Source organism: Hetaerina americana, unplaced genomic scaffold, assembly GCF_022747635.1.
Source record: "Hetaerina americana unplaced genomic scaffold, ioHetAmer1.1.p SCAF_7, whole genome shotgun sequence".
In the NCBI taxonomy this organism is placed as follows: Eukaryota; Metazoa; Arthropoda; class Insecta; order Odonata; family Calopterygidae; genus Hetaerina; species Hetaerina americana.
The window spans coordinates 37,229,200-37,243,011 of record NW_027287316.1 but is presented as its reverse complement, the minus strand read 5'-3'; the positions used below and the strand labels follow the sequence as shown (position 1 = coordinate 37,243,011).

The following is a 13,812-nucleotide window of genomic DNA, read 5'->3' as shown; positions in this document are numbered from 1 at the left end:
CAATAGAACACAAAATAAAATAAATTAGATGACCGGTAAAAGGACCCTCATATTTGAGATTGTTTGAGCTTTCGGCCAATGATTACTTAGATGATGATTAGTTTGGGTTCAGGAAAGGGAGAGGTACTCGTGATGCTATTGCGGTAAAGAGGTCACTAATCGAGAGTAATATAGAGTACAACCAGGACGTATTAGCCTGTTTCGTAGATTTCGAAAAAGCATTTGATAGAGTGAATTGGGAAAAACTAATGAGTATATTGCAGAAAGTAAGAATATATTGGAGGGAAAGGAGGCTATTCCGCAACCTGTACACGTCTCAGACTGCTCAGGTTTCAGTGGGGAACGGGGAGTCCGGTTGGGGAGTGTTAGGAAGAGGTGTAAGGCAGAGTTGCCCATTATCACCGTTGCTGTTCAACCTGTATGTAGAGGAAATGATTAAAGAGGCATGGGAAGAACTGGAGGTAGGAATGAAAGTGGGCGGGGAATACGTAAAATCAGTTAGGTTCGCTGATGACCAAGCTATAGTTTGTCGGTCAGTCAAGGTGTTGCAAGCATTGCTGAGTGAATTGGAAATACAGTGTGACAGGTTTGAGGACAGGCATGAGAATCAACATTAATAAAAAAAAGGTAATGCGATTTCCTAGAAAGAGAAAGGCTAAGCTAAGCATTAAAATAGGAGGGCAAAAACTGGAGCAGGTAGAACAGTTTACGTATCTCGGAAGTGTTTTGGACCAACACCGTCCAAAGTAGTTGGGACGTAAGGAGAAGAATTGCGCTACGCAACAACGCTTTCACAATGAGGGAGTTGATGACAGGGACGGTAAAGAAGGATATTAAGAAAAGACTCGTAAAAACTTTGATATGGAGAGTAGCTATGTACGGTGCGGAAACGTGGTCATTGAAGCAGGAGGGTGGACGTAGACTGGAGGCTTTTGAAATGTGGGTGTGGAGAAGAATGGAGAAGGTGAAATGGACAGAGAAGAAAACAAACGAGGAAGTACTTGGTATGGTGGGCGAAGAGAGGGGTTTGTTGGGAGAAATCCTAAGGAGGCAGAAAAAATGATTGAAGATCGTATTGATCAGCAGCGGGAATTTGAAGATTACTAGAAGGGAGAATGTTAGGCAAACGAGGAATGGATAGGAACAGGATAGGGATGTTAGACGGGATGAAGGGAGGAGGAAAGTACTCAGAGATGAAGAGGGACCTGATATAGAGTAGGATGCTGGATTTTTTGTTTTGTTAGGATTCACAAAATGTTCTATTTAGTAGCTGTGTCCATCCAAAAACCTACCTTAACTGGTAGATTACCTAAGTATATATATATATATATATATATATATATATATATATATATATATATATATATATATATATGTAAGTTGGTAACTTTTAAAATTTTCAATCGATCTATATTCTCAAACGAGCCAGCTTTGGCATCTGCATTCAACTCGTGCAAGTGACACTGGTAACTTATCTTGGAAACGACTTGGATCAAGATAGTCAAAGTAGTTGAGACATAAGAAGAAATTATGACTGGGACGTTGATTAAGAATGTTAAGAAAAGCTCAATGAAAACTTAGAAATAGTTTTATATGGCGCGGAAACATGGTCGTTGAAGCGAGATCAATAGGAAATTAGGCGATTTTGAGATATGGGTATGAAGAGGGATGGAAAAGGTAAATTGAGCATAAAGAAAAAGAAGGTAAAATTTCTAGACATGGAGGAGAGTGAATTTTTACAAGGCCAAAGAAGGCCAGAAAGGTGGAAACAGAAAAATTTAATTCGTAATGGAATGTTGAAAACTCATATACAGAGGGAAAAACGTTAGGCAGGCGAGGAAGGAAAAAAGATAAGCATGCTCGACGGAATGAATGGTGGTAGGATGTATACGAAATTGAATAGGGGTTTGTTACAGTTAATTATTTGCGGGAGATTAAAGTGCCCTTATAATTTATCTATCCCACATGAAGTTACTTAGTATTTTCCTTTTTATGATCTAGTAGTTTGCATAAATCCTGAGTGGCGACGTTCCAGTTTTCCCCCGATAGGGCAATAGCGAGTAGAAAGCGTTAGGTCCCCTTTCTACGCGTAACTCTCCTCTTCCTCTTCTATTCCAAACCCACACCTTTCAGAGTAATTCTGGAAAACATCGATGCGAGTATTGGAAGAACTGTAGTGGACACTTTTCACCAATCAACACTTGGGTGTTTTTGTACCAACGCTAGATAAATAAACTACCAAACTAAATCACAGCATATCCGTACGGACAGGAAAGTAAAACGAAGTAGTACTAGACATGATTGGGAGAGGAGAGAGTTGCTGTGAGAAATCCAAAGGATGCAGGAGAGGTGGATGCAGAGCATTTTAATTTAAATGCTGAGGACTGTGATAGGGAGGATGACGTTCGGAAATATAGAGGAGCTATTGAAATTATTTGAGTTCGAATTGGTTTAGTTCCTTAGCTTCCCATCCATAGAGTATAAGGTTTGTCTCCCGGAGTTGGCGGATTTTTTAGAATGTTATGTATTCCTGCTTGGAATGCTATGTGAAGAGCACTTAAAGGGGGTATGCCCTCGGTTGGATGGGACTTCAAGCTGTGTGACTCAATGGCGTCTTTCGTCAAGAGTAGACTGATGGCAAGTTTCGCTCGCTACCCATTTACCCCATTCTCTGAATATCTTCTCCCTACCAAACTACCCCCCTAATCCAAATGGCTTTAGCTGTCAGTTGCTGCCCATTATTATCTCTACCACTGATTTCAATAAGTTTTGTGATATTCTGGCAAAAAAATAATTGCATCTCTAAAACATGCAGAAAGAAGTCGATTATCTAAGAAAAATAAGTTTTAGTTGAATTACCACTCGGGAGAAAAAATGGACGATTAGTCCTAAAACTGGCAAAGTGAATACCTGTAAAGTGGAAATAAAACGATGAACCTGCCCCCGTGGGATTATATCCGGAATCGAAGCCCAATATCTACAATTAAAAGTGAAATAACAAATGTCCTTTACAAAAGTAAACTGAATGTTTACACCTTCAGTGAATCATTAAAAACTATATGATAGAGACATGTTCCAAGTAGTTGTTTATTTTAATTCCCGTATATGAGTGTGAACATAGTCCTGTAGATGCGGATTTACCGTTAACTTGAGGTGTTATTCTTTGTCTCTAAAATGGTACTACTTAAAATGAGTCAGGTAACAGCAGATAGTACGAGTATTATTATTATTTTTAAAATATATAATTGATATGAGACAGTGTCAGGTAGCACACAAATCGTTATTATCTCAATAAAACTAGACTTCATAGTCCAAATTCTCATGCCGTCCGCATCGCTGACAGTGCAACATCACATGCAGTCATTATATAGTTTATCACCCAGTCCTTTTATCATCTTGCACCCATTTCTTAACACTCCTTGCATATGATGGAAAGGGCTCAAAAAACTCTCCAGATAACTATTTCTATTCCACAATACTTCTGTTCGATAGTGAAAACATTTCAAATTTCTTAATCATTCCTATTTTTATTTTTAAATTGTGATAACGTTTTTTTTAAAACTTGTTTTCTGCTTCTTATTTTCTGGAATCTTCCCTCGCATCGTCATTTTAAACTATTCTACGCATCGAAACTAACCTACTAACTTGTCTTTACTATTGGAGACTCTTCCATGCCAGAATACCCAGCATATCCATTGCCACCCACATAGTTTCTCATAGAATATATGCGGTGGGCGTTAACCATCGACTAACCTAAAAATCCCTAAGAAGAATCATTCTTGCGTACGAAGCAGACCCTCCCTTGTGTATTCCGATGCACACTCATAAACTCTATGGAATTTCACTCTCAAAGCTTCCATTTAAATTCATCACTTCCACGGTAATCTACTCAAAGGGTATCTTCTCCTTGTTCGAAGGTTGCTCCTTAATCTCTTAATTAACTACCCTGCCCCAACTGTGATTTCATAAGAAAGTTCTAATGGCTGGAAAATCACACAGCTCAGATTTAACTACTGGGGGCATCCATTAAAGCATTCCCCAATAGTGTCCCCCTGTCAGGCAGCCGAATGCCATACCCCCAAGGCTACCACGACGTCTTTAAGGGCCCCCGTAAGTACATAATGTATGCAGATGTTCTTCAAATTTACATTCACTTGCCACTCGACAGAATCTCTGATTGCCCCGTGGTATTAAACGAGGACTTGAGAAAAATTAGTAAGTGGACTTAATATACTAACTCTCTTGTTCTCAACTATTCGAAGACGAAAGTCATTTTTATAGGGAACGGAGCTCTTCTTAACAAAATGCTATGGAATCATTCTAAGGTATACTCAAAGGTAAAATAAGAGTCCTTAACAAAATATATAAAGGACATTTAACTAAATTTAAATTGGGCGATAATTGTACACCAATGTAATGCAATTTAGTTTGCGTAAAATAAAAAAAAATACGGTACTTCACCTGATGATGACTATGTTAGTCGAAACTTAGGTCGTGCATTATTATTATTATATATATGTGGAAGAACAAAGTATTTTTTTCAATATGAATCGCTTCCACAAAGTGACGCCTCAAACCATTCCATAGATTTGAATAGGTGGAATGCTAAAAAAACGTGATAGGACAGTAATGGATAAGAGAGTATTAAGGGGGCTCAAGATTTTGCGGTGGCCAGTGTACTGGCTTCCCACCTAAAGGGTTCGGCTTGCAATTCTGGAGACAGAACATCATTTTCAGTGGTATTCCGGTCCCTACTTGAGGTATTTTGTGGAGAGCACTTTGAGTGAGTTCGCGTCGAATGGTACGTTGAATTAACATTTATTTTAATTAATAATAGTTAAATTAAAGGTTGCGCCTTTGGTTAAGTGTAGTATAATGCCGACGCCGGGTTTCTCTCTACCCGCCCAAATGACCTCAGCTGGCGGTCGCCTCCCCTAAAACTAATACTAAAAATTATCGGTTTTTTGATCGAAATTAATGGGTGATAGAGAGCATGAAGGGCCGAGGATGGGAAAGAGATGAGAAAGACAGGATGAAGGACACGAGTTGTTCATTAGAGGTCAACGCCATATACCCTAAAGTTGTTTTGGGTCGTACCAAATCTCCCTTTTTTAGATATACCACCCGTGATTTCTCATGCGTTTCCATTCTCTGCAAAAAATTCATGCACATTTGGCTATTTCGCTGTAATATCTGACGTAACTGTGCTGGTATGTTATCGAAATGGGTTGTGGCATCATCTTTGTGTGGAAAATGATCTTGCGGGGTTTAATTTGGCTAATTTTGTGGATGTTCAGGAGTGATTAATATATAACAGATAGGGTGAGTGAGTATGAAACAATGTGGATTTGTTGCACCAATTATTGAGAGATATGACGGAAGTTTGTCACACTTCTTCGGTCATATTGAGAGGACGGATGAGGGTCACCAAAGAAATATATATCGGTAATATAATTAATGGTTTTCGAGAGAAAGCTATGGGTAGATTTGGTTAAAGAGACTCTCAGTATAAGACTAAGTGTAAAGAAAAGAGAAGGGGGAAATGCTAAAAAACAGGGCAGTGTTTGAAATATTAATAAAAAAGAGTAAGTTACCTGCCGCAATACAATATGGATACCATAAAATTACCTTTGCTTTAAAGGATTTCAACGAAGATTATGAGCGTTATAAAAAATAATATTTGATAATATTTTGTATATATTTGTAGCCCAAAAAATAATGTGTCTGATTAATTCAACATTTTTGTCAATTACAGATTATAAACTGAGACTTTTATCTCAAAGGTTCTATCTAAATTTACCATTCGGCTTGGAATGGAAATACCTACCTTAAGAATTCAGGTTTCATCGTGGGGAGCTCATGAGATAATAATACCCGGAAATATATGTAGAATTGCAATAGAGTTTGCGCTCAACTTTTTTTTCTGAGCATCCCTGATGAAATATTAAAAAACTATGTAACAATGCTCATTATCTCGACGGCCCTCAGATATGTTTTTGCATTTTACTTTTTTTCGGAGCAATGTTATCAAGGTATAGTTGATAGAAAATAGGGGCACGCATATGCATCCTGTGGTCTATCAATTATTCTTAGGTGACTGTAATATTCAGCTATCATTTTCTCGATTTTATCCTCGATTCCGTGAAAATATTTCCGTCTCGCCCGAGACATGAGCGCATCTGCTCAAAATCGGTTCCCCAAGTTGCATTTTCCTCTCCCCCACTCTCTCACCGCTCCTGAACCAAACGAGATAGCTAATGGATAGTTATAGAACGAGTGAGCATCTTCGCACTCGGAGAAATCAAAATTACGGCGCAATTAGAAGCTCGCGTGGCTCGTAGACGCGAATCACATGTTACACAGATTTGAAACGTCAGTTCCCCCTTTCGCAAATCCGACGGGCATTATTATGGCGGTTCGTTTTAGCTGGCAGCTTTAGAATGCCTAATGCGTTTTTTTGCAGAAAAAAGTAACAAAAAGTTTTAGAAATTCTCGAAATCGCCCTCGTTCACCGAGGGAGATATGGAACTAGTTGCGGAATTCTCCAATTACGTGGTAGGTAGTAGATTCCCTCCTAAATTCGGATGGTCATCAGTAGTATCTACTTTACCTAGATTCAGAGGGTCCTACAGGTCCTGTACATTGTGCAACCATGTCCAAACTTCTACATTTTTACCATCTGTGCAAATGATTACCGCTTAATTTTGTTTGAAAATATTTGATGTATTCCTTTATTGATGCTATTTAAAAGAATTGTGTGAAATTAAAAAAAATAGACGTTCACCCTTGAAGATATAACCCAAGTATCGTACTCGTAATTTCAGGTTTAGAGGGCAATTTGTTGGGGGAGAATTCGATTGGGTTTGAAATCTCGCTGAGCTGCTGCGTTTCCTAGGTAAAGGGAACCTCATTTCTAGTAAGTACTAGTAGTAGAAGTTTTAGGGGGTCATTTGCGCCATAAGGGATGGAAAGGAAAGGATGAAGGGTGGAGAGAAACCCGGCGTCGGTATTAGACTACTCTTATCGTAAGGCGCCAAGGGATCTGCGGCATAACGTCCCATCCGACGGACGGCGTACTCACTCAAAGTGCTCTCCACAAAGCACCTTAAGTAGGGATAGGGGTGCCACCCCAAAAAATATTTGTTGTCTCCATGATTTAAACCCCGGCCTTCTCGGTGGGAAGCCTGTACGTTAGCCACCGTACCATCCTTGTAATACGGTCCAGGGTTTGTTATCATCGGTGAAAATAAAATATAATTATTTTACATAAATGTCTCTATTTTTCTCAAAGTCGTTTAAAAATATTTCGGGTGGTTGTTTAGGGAGGCGGTTGACAGCGTAGACTATTTGAACCATTGAAAATATATGGGTAATTCGGTAGGAGTAAGCTGTTCATGGACTGGGAGGAGACTGGAGAGAAACTCGGCATCGGAATTAGCCTACTAAACGGAAGGCGCCAAGGGGTCACACAGATCGACGTCCCAACCGATAGACGACGTACTTACTCACTCCACTTGAAATTTTCTCCACAGAGCACTCCTAGTGGGCATAAGGATACCTTTCCGAAAAATTCTGCTGGGGTCAAACTCTGTCTCTCAGGGTGGGAGGCCAATAAATTAACAGTAGCATCATATTGATCTCCTTAAAGATTTCTCTCGTAATTAAAATGCCAGGATTTTACTTCGGGAGATTATCATCCCATGTTCATTATCTTCTTGAAGCAAAATGAAGAGTGTCATCTGAGCACTCCAGCACATCCTAAGGCACAAAACCCATCGTTTTGTTACTTATTGACTATTTCCTTGAGCTCGAGGCGAACCATAAATAGCGGGCGGCTTATGCATCATATTTCAGTTTCAGACCCGTGAATTACTCCAACTTGGTAGTAAAGAGAGGGAACACCATTGTATTCTGCCGGGTTATCTAACGCTTAGGCATTAAAGGAAATGAAAACGCAGACCAGGAAACCTAAAGAGACGTGGATGTTACTCCCGTCAACACCATGGAAGCGTAATTCGCTTGGAGTTCTGGCGGAAGCATGGCTCCTTTATCACAATAGATTGAATGCTATATGGAAAACTGTTTCACTTAAACTAATGGACGTTGTTTACCCTCGGCCAATTTCCCTGAGGGACACTGAATGGAAGGAGACGTGAGATCATCTCGACTTCCAAAGAAACACACGACGTAGCTTTGAATTTTTATATAGCTGAAATATTTAGTTGTGTGTAACCACTGTATTATGGTGGGGTATAAAATTTCGTACATGGCTGATAGAGATTTCATTACACTACCAGTGTTTCTTACCGTCGGTGAGAAACTTGAAGGGTAGAATTACAAAAACTTTAGGAAAAGACTTATGAGAACCTGCTGAGACCAGTTTTTACGGTGAAAACAACGCGTAGAAGATTATGAAACAAAACTGGAAAATGTACAAAATCCGGCGGTCAGATGTGTAATGGAAAGACGCCTGAGGATGCTGAGAGTATGAAAAATATTGAAAGCCCTAAGCTAACGAAAGTATTTCCAAAATAGGGGGAAAAGAAGCAGGCTCTGTGGAATGATCCTCATACTAAAGGGAGAAAAACCTTTGGGTTAACGACGGAAGACCGTGGAAAAATAAAATTTCATGGGGAGGAAATGCCAATGATCTTTCGACACAAGGTGAAATAAAGGTCACAAAGAGCTAGCTCAAAAAATCGTCATACTTAAATAAAATCATCGCATGCTGAAAATACCTACACACAGAGCTATTTGGGACCTCAATAAACAATTTAAATATTCTTAAGAAAAGATGTAAAAACTTTCGAAGGTAATTATTATTTTCATAGTGGCGACATTATTGTTCCTTTTTTTCTCGGTTTACTCATTTTAATTTAATCTTGTGCAATACATTTATGAATTTTGCTTGCGTATAAATAAATTTGACGCTACTACCTGGAATAAAGTCAAATTTTAAAATAAAAAAGCATTAAAATTAGAGATTACTAGCAGCATTTTTTTTTTAATTTTCCGATCAAGTACGTTAAATATTTTAAATTTTTAATGTACTCCTTACGTCTGCTACTTACATAAACCTCTCAAGTTCCTTGATCAATAATTTAAATAACATGGAACTTCCAATACAGCTGCAGGATTTAAGTTCGAGTAAGCACTTAATAAAACGGAATACATTTCAAATTTTTGGTCCCAGAGTGGATCAATTTCCGGGGAACTCTTCGTTAGGACTGGGTCAGAGCCATGTTGTTTTGATTGATGCCTACCGTGGCCATTTATAAAAGCCATTCATCAACAACAGGGTATAATTTTAAGAGATCTAGGATCTAACTGCCAGGGAGGAATGATCATGTAAAAGGAGGCCTATTAAATTCATACAGTTTTCGTGAACACACCGAAATGGGTTAGTTGGCTTGTCTATTACCCTGCAAGTTATCTTCCAAAATAGGTTTTACATTTGATAATGATGAACAATTTGGCAAATACTTTCATCCCTTCATTTTTGATGTATCTAAAATATAGCGCTTTTTCCAGTTGCCTGTGAAAATTCTTCCTACTTTTTTGCCCGAATTTGCCAGCCTCGGCCTACCCAATCAGTTTAAATATCACTCTAACGTCATCTATTCTTTGTGAAATGAATGCCTAGCTAGGCAAATTGTCGTCTCTGCTATTCTTCAACCACAAAAGGTACGGCTAATTACTTTAATTTTCCAAATAATTATCTTCATATAGTATTTTTTGCCCATAAATTGTAATTTTTGATCATCTTTGACCTTTATTTGTAATTTTTACTCAAATGCGTGTATCGTTCATTTGATAATCCAAAAATATTTCCTATAAAACTTATCCAATTAATGCCTTCGCCATTTATTATTGATCTTAAATTGTATTGGGTTTTTAACTTCTCCGATGACATCATGTTTATATTTATAAAACATTCTGAGGAAAATTTGCCTTGAATCACGGTTCTATATGTACGGTATCATAAGGTTGTATTTTATTAGTCTTTATCTTTCGAGTTAATAACTGTTTGCTTGAGAAATTTCCATGCTTTTTTCCAAATTTAATATTTCAAATATTTTATTTTGCAAAATAAGTTATCAGAGACGTGTTCTACGCTTGCCGACCAAAGAATTATTTTCTTCTTCTTTTTTTATTCTCTTTTCGTTCATAATATTAGCGCTTTTCAATTGCCATTCCCTTTTCTGAATTCAAGCTGGTCTTTCAATGGAAAAATTCTATTTTTCCGTTTCTTTAATGCGAATAATTAGCATTTTTAAAGCTGTGAAGAAATCATAATCGCCGTATTATACAAATCCGATTGTTTAGACTAATCCGGAATGACGACTATTTTTCTTCAAAACTACGAGCTTTATTTTTAATTCAAACTTACTACCAGCATAAGCAGTTTTTCTTACAAAATTCTTCTACCTTTTATAATTAGTTCAGTAGAAATTCCATCGAATTCTGGAGACTTCCTTTTTTAACCTTTTTTTGGCCTACGCCAAACTCTTTCCCAATAAAAAGATTTTAGGGTTCCTTCTTTTTATTCTACTTCATTTTTCTCGCCAGAGTAAAGAAAAAACTTTCTGATAAAATCGCCACCTATTCACCAATTTATTGAGTGAAGTTTAACAGCAATATTATTAAAATAATTAAAATTGTTAATTATTTGTTTATATTATAATTACCCGTTCCACTATTTTCACTCTATTCAGATAGGCGATGCTTCTACGCAGACTTTGAAATTCGCTGATTCACGCTCACGTATCGGTCTACCAAGAGGTAAAGATCCCGTGAGGAAACTCAAAACCCTTAATCGACACGACCCTCGCAACGTCATCTTCTCTCGCCCTCTTTTATCTCCCTGCCCTCCCTACTCAAGAATGCACCTCCTTTTAACTTCAGAACTGGGTGTTGAGAAAGAAAGAAAAAGGTGGTCCTCCGATTCACTTGGTTCGCTCAACCGTCTGGGAAAAGGAATAGGGGGGTTACTTGAAAAAAATATATAGAAAAGATTGGTCTCGCTCCCTTCTGCATCCCAGGACCTGAGAGTGGGTTGTTTGACTTGGAACGACGCGTTCATACGTACTATTCCGGAGAGCTTTTGATGGCTTCCTTTCTTTCCACCTTTCACCGTAATCCCCTCTCCTAAACTCTCTCTTTCTCTCTCCCCTCTTTGCCTTTCTCCCTCTCTCTGCCTACTCTCATCCCCACTTTTTCCCGCTCACACTCTTCCTCTCTTTATCCACGGTGGCTTTTACGCATGCATATTCATCGCGGCGTTCCCTCCTTCCTTGGGTTGTTTGCACCGGGCGTGCTAGTTGGGAAGCTGCGTCGTGTGGAGCGGGGCGAGGGATGTCGTCTTTGCACCATCCCGCCAGCAGTTTTTTTGAATTTTGAGGGGGTCAGAGTTCCCTCTTGCAAAGATAAACACGCGCGTGCGGGGGGTGGTTGTGGAACGAATGCGTTTTCCGACAGGAAGAAACTTGTTGGTGGAAATGAAGCAAAATACGCTCGTGTAAGTCGTTCGTGAACGTCATTCGTGAACGTCTGTCGTGAACGTCAATCGTATACGTCGTTCAGAAACGCCACCGGTGAACGTCATTCTTGGACGTTGTGAGTTAACTGATTTGTGAACGTCTATCTTTATTAAAAGCCAAAAGACTTCTCCGTGACTTCTACAATACTAGTTAAGCCAATTAAGCCGTTAAGAGCCGTTAAGGTATACAGGGTGAGTGAATGATACAAAATGAATATCAGGGTTTTCAGATAAAGAAAGTTATCAGCCCGGCGTTGCGCCATTCAAATTTCCCGAATGAGCCCTTTTTCACTCGGATCTCATATATTACTTGCATATTCTAAATGAGGCCTTACAAGAGCGTGGTTACAACGTTCCTTGACCTTGGAGTTACTTCTTGCCGACAATGCTTCTAATAAATCCCAATTTTTTACACTCTTGCCCGCAGATTTTACGTGTGTGGGTCCCCCCAAGTTGTCTTTACTGAATGTAACGCCAAGGTATTTTACCGTAACAAGTACTTATAGGTCAACTCCAGCTAATTAGTTAATAAATCCCGTTGGTCTTTTAAAGAAATTTACCACCGAATATTTATTAAGATTCAATGACAATCCCCATTTTGAGCACCATTTACGGATAAAATATAAATCCTACACTAAAATTAAACAATCCTCATCCTCAGATATCTCCCGATAAATCACCGTGTCATCCGCCAGCATCCCAATCTTACTTTTCACTTCACGGTTTAAATCCTTGACAAAAATCAACGATCCGATGACACGTCCCTGAGGTACCCCGAGGTGACTCGTAAACTGTCGGAACTAGCGCTGTCAAGGACTACCCTCTGTTCCTGCTCTGAAAGAAAGCCTTCAACCCTATTTATTGCACCCTTTTTTATACCTTAGACGTTAAATTTATGAATGAGTTAACCATGTGGAACCTTATAAAATGCCTTTTGAAAATCCAAAAAGATCGCATCCACTTGCCTACCACTTTCACCAGATAAAAGTAAGCCATGTGTGAATAATCCTAATGGGGTTTCGCATGACCGGGTTTTCCTGAATCCGTGTTGATAGTTACTTAAAAATTTAATGTTATCAAGGTATACCATTATGGAACTGACAACTCTGTGCTCTTTAATTATAGAAGAGAAATGGGTCTGTAATTACTGGGGTCCTCCCTGTCACCACTCTTAAAACTAGGCGTTATTTGCTCAGTTTTCCAATGGTTAGGGAGTTTACACTCTGTGAGGGATTTGTTGAATATAACTTCGAGATACGAGGCGATATTAGGAGCTAAATGTTTTAATACACTGGGTGGTATATTTTTGGGACCCGGGGATTCGTTGGGTTTAATCCCATTGAGCAATTTGACAATTCCTTGTTCGTCCGCTGTTGAAATTGCCATGGGTTCAGTAGGAATTGTTTCATGGAGATACGCGGTTGCAACATCAATCGTGAACACGCTTTGGAAGAATGTATTTAGAATGTTAGTTAGCTTTTCCTTCACTGTCAAAATGAACGATATTGTTGCAATCTTTTAAGCTAGCCACAGTTTGTTTACTCCATTATCTTCCCTAACATATGACCTGAAAGCTTTAGGGTCAGCGTCCAAATGCTCGCATAGTACTTTACGTTTAGTCTTGTAAGGTGCTAAGTAATTGTGTTTTGGTTTCAATTTTAGAGCATCTAAACTTGTCCAATAACTTTATTCTCTGAGGATGATATGTTCATGCCTTTTTTTACCCTAGAATGTAACATTGTCTGCTTTCGAAAGGCTTTCCTAACGTCTTTATTGTATCACTTGGGGTCACCATTTGCTTTAACGTACTCTATAGGAGTGAAATCTATGATGCCATTATACATAATATTGAAAAATTGTGTCCAAGTGTCCTCCACGTTGGCATAGCTTGAGCGAGTCTTAATTTGGGTAGCAAAGAGTTAAATTGACAAGCAAAAGTTTCAAAGTCTGGTTTATAGTAATAGTAAATTTTATTTTTGGTTCAACAATCTTTTATTTTTTCAAAGTCAAAGTTGACATTAACGGATTCATGGTCACTCCAGCCTTCGTCTTTTGATACACTCATAATACGTTCCGGTGTGGTCGTAAGAAATAGTGCAATATGTTCTTTCCACGGATGGGCTTGCGTACTGCTTGACGGAGAGAGTTTCTTTGCGCCAATTTTAATAAGGAATTACGAGATTCGCGATTGCGGGTCCGAGATTTAACGCTATTGCTGTTAAGTCGATACCAGAGAGGTTAAAGTCACCCCCAATTATGTTGATGCTGCTATT

General features: G+C 38.7%; 1 protein-coding gene across 2 annotated transcripts in view; it reads left to right on the top strand.

Annotated features, from left to right (window-relative positions):
- Positions 1 to 13,812, top strand: part of LOC139696620 (neuronal acetylcholine receptor subunit alpha-10-like) — a 478,691-nt gene that overhangs the window by 115,207 nt on the left and 349,672 nt on the right. The gene's annotated exons all lie outside the window — the stretch shown is intronic.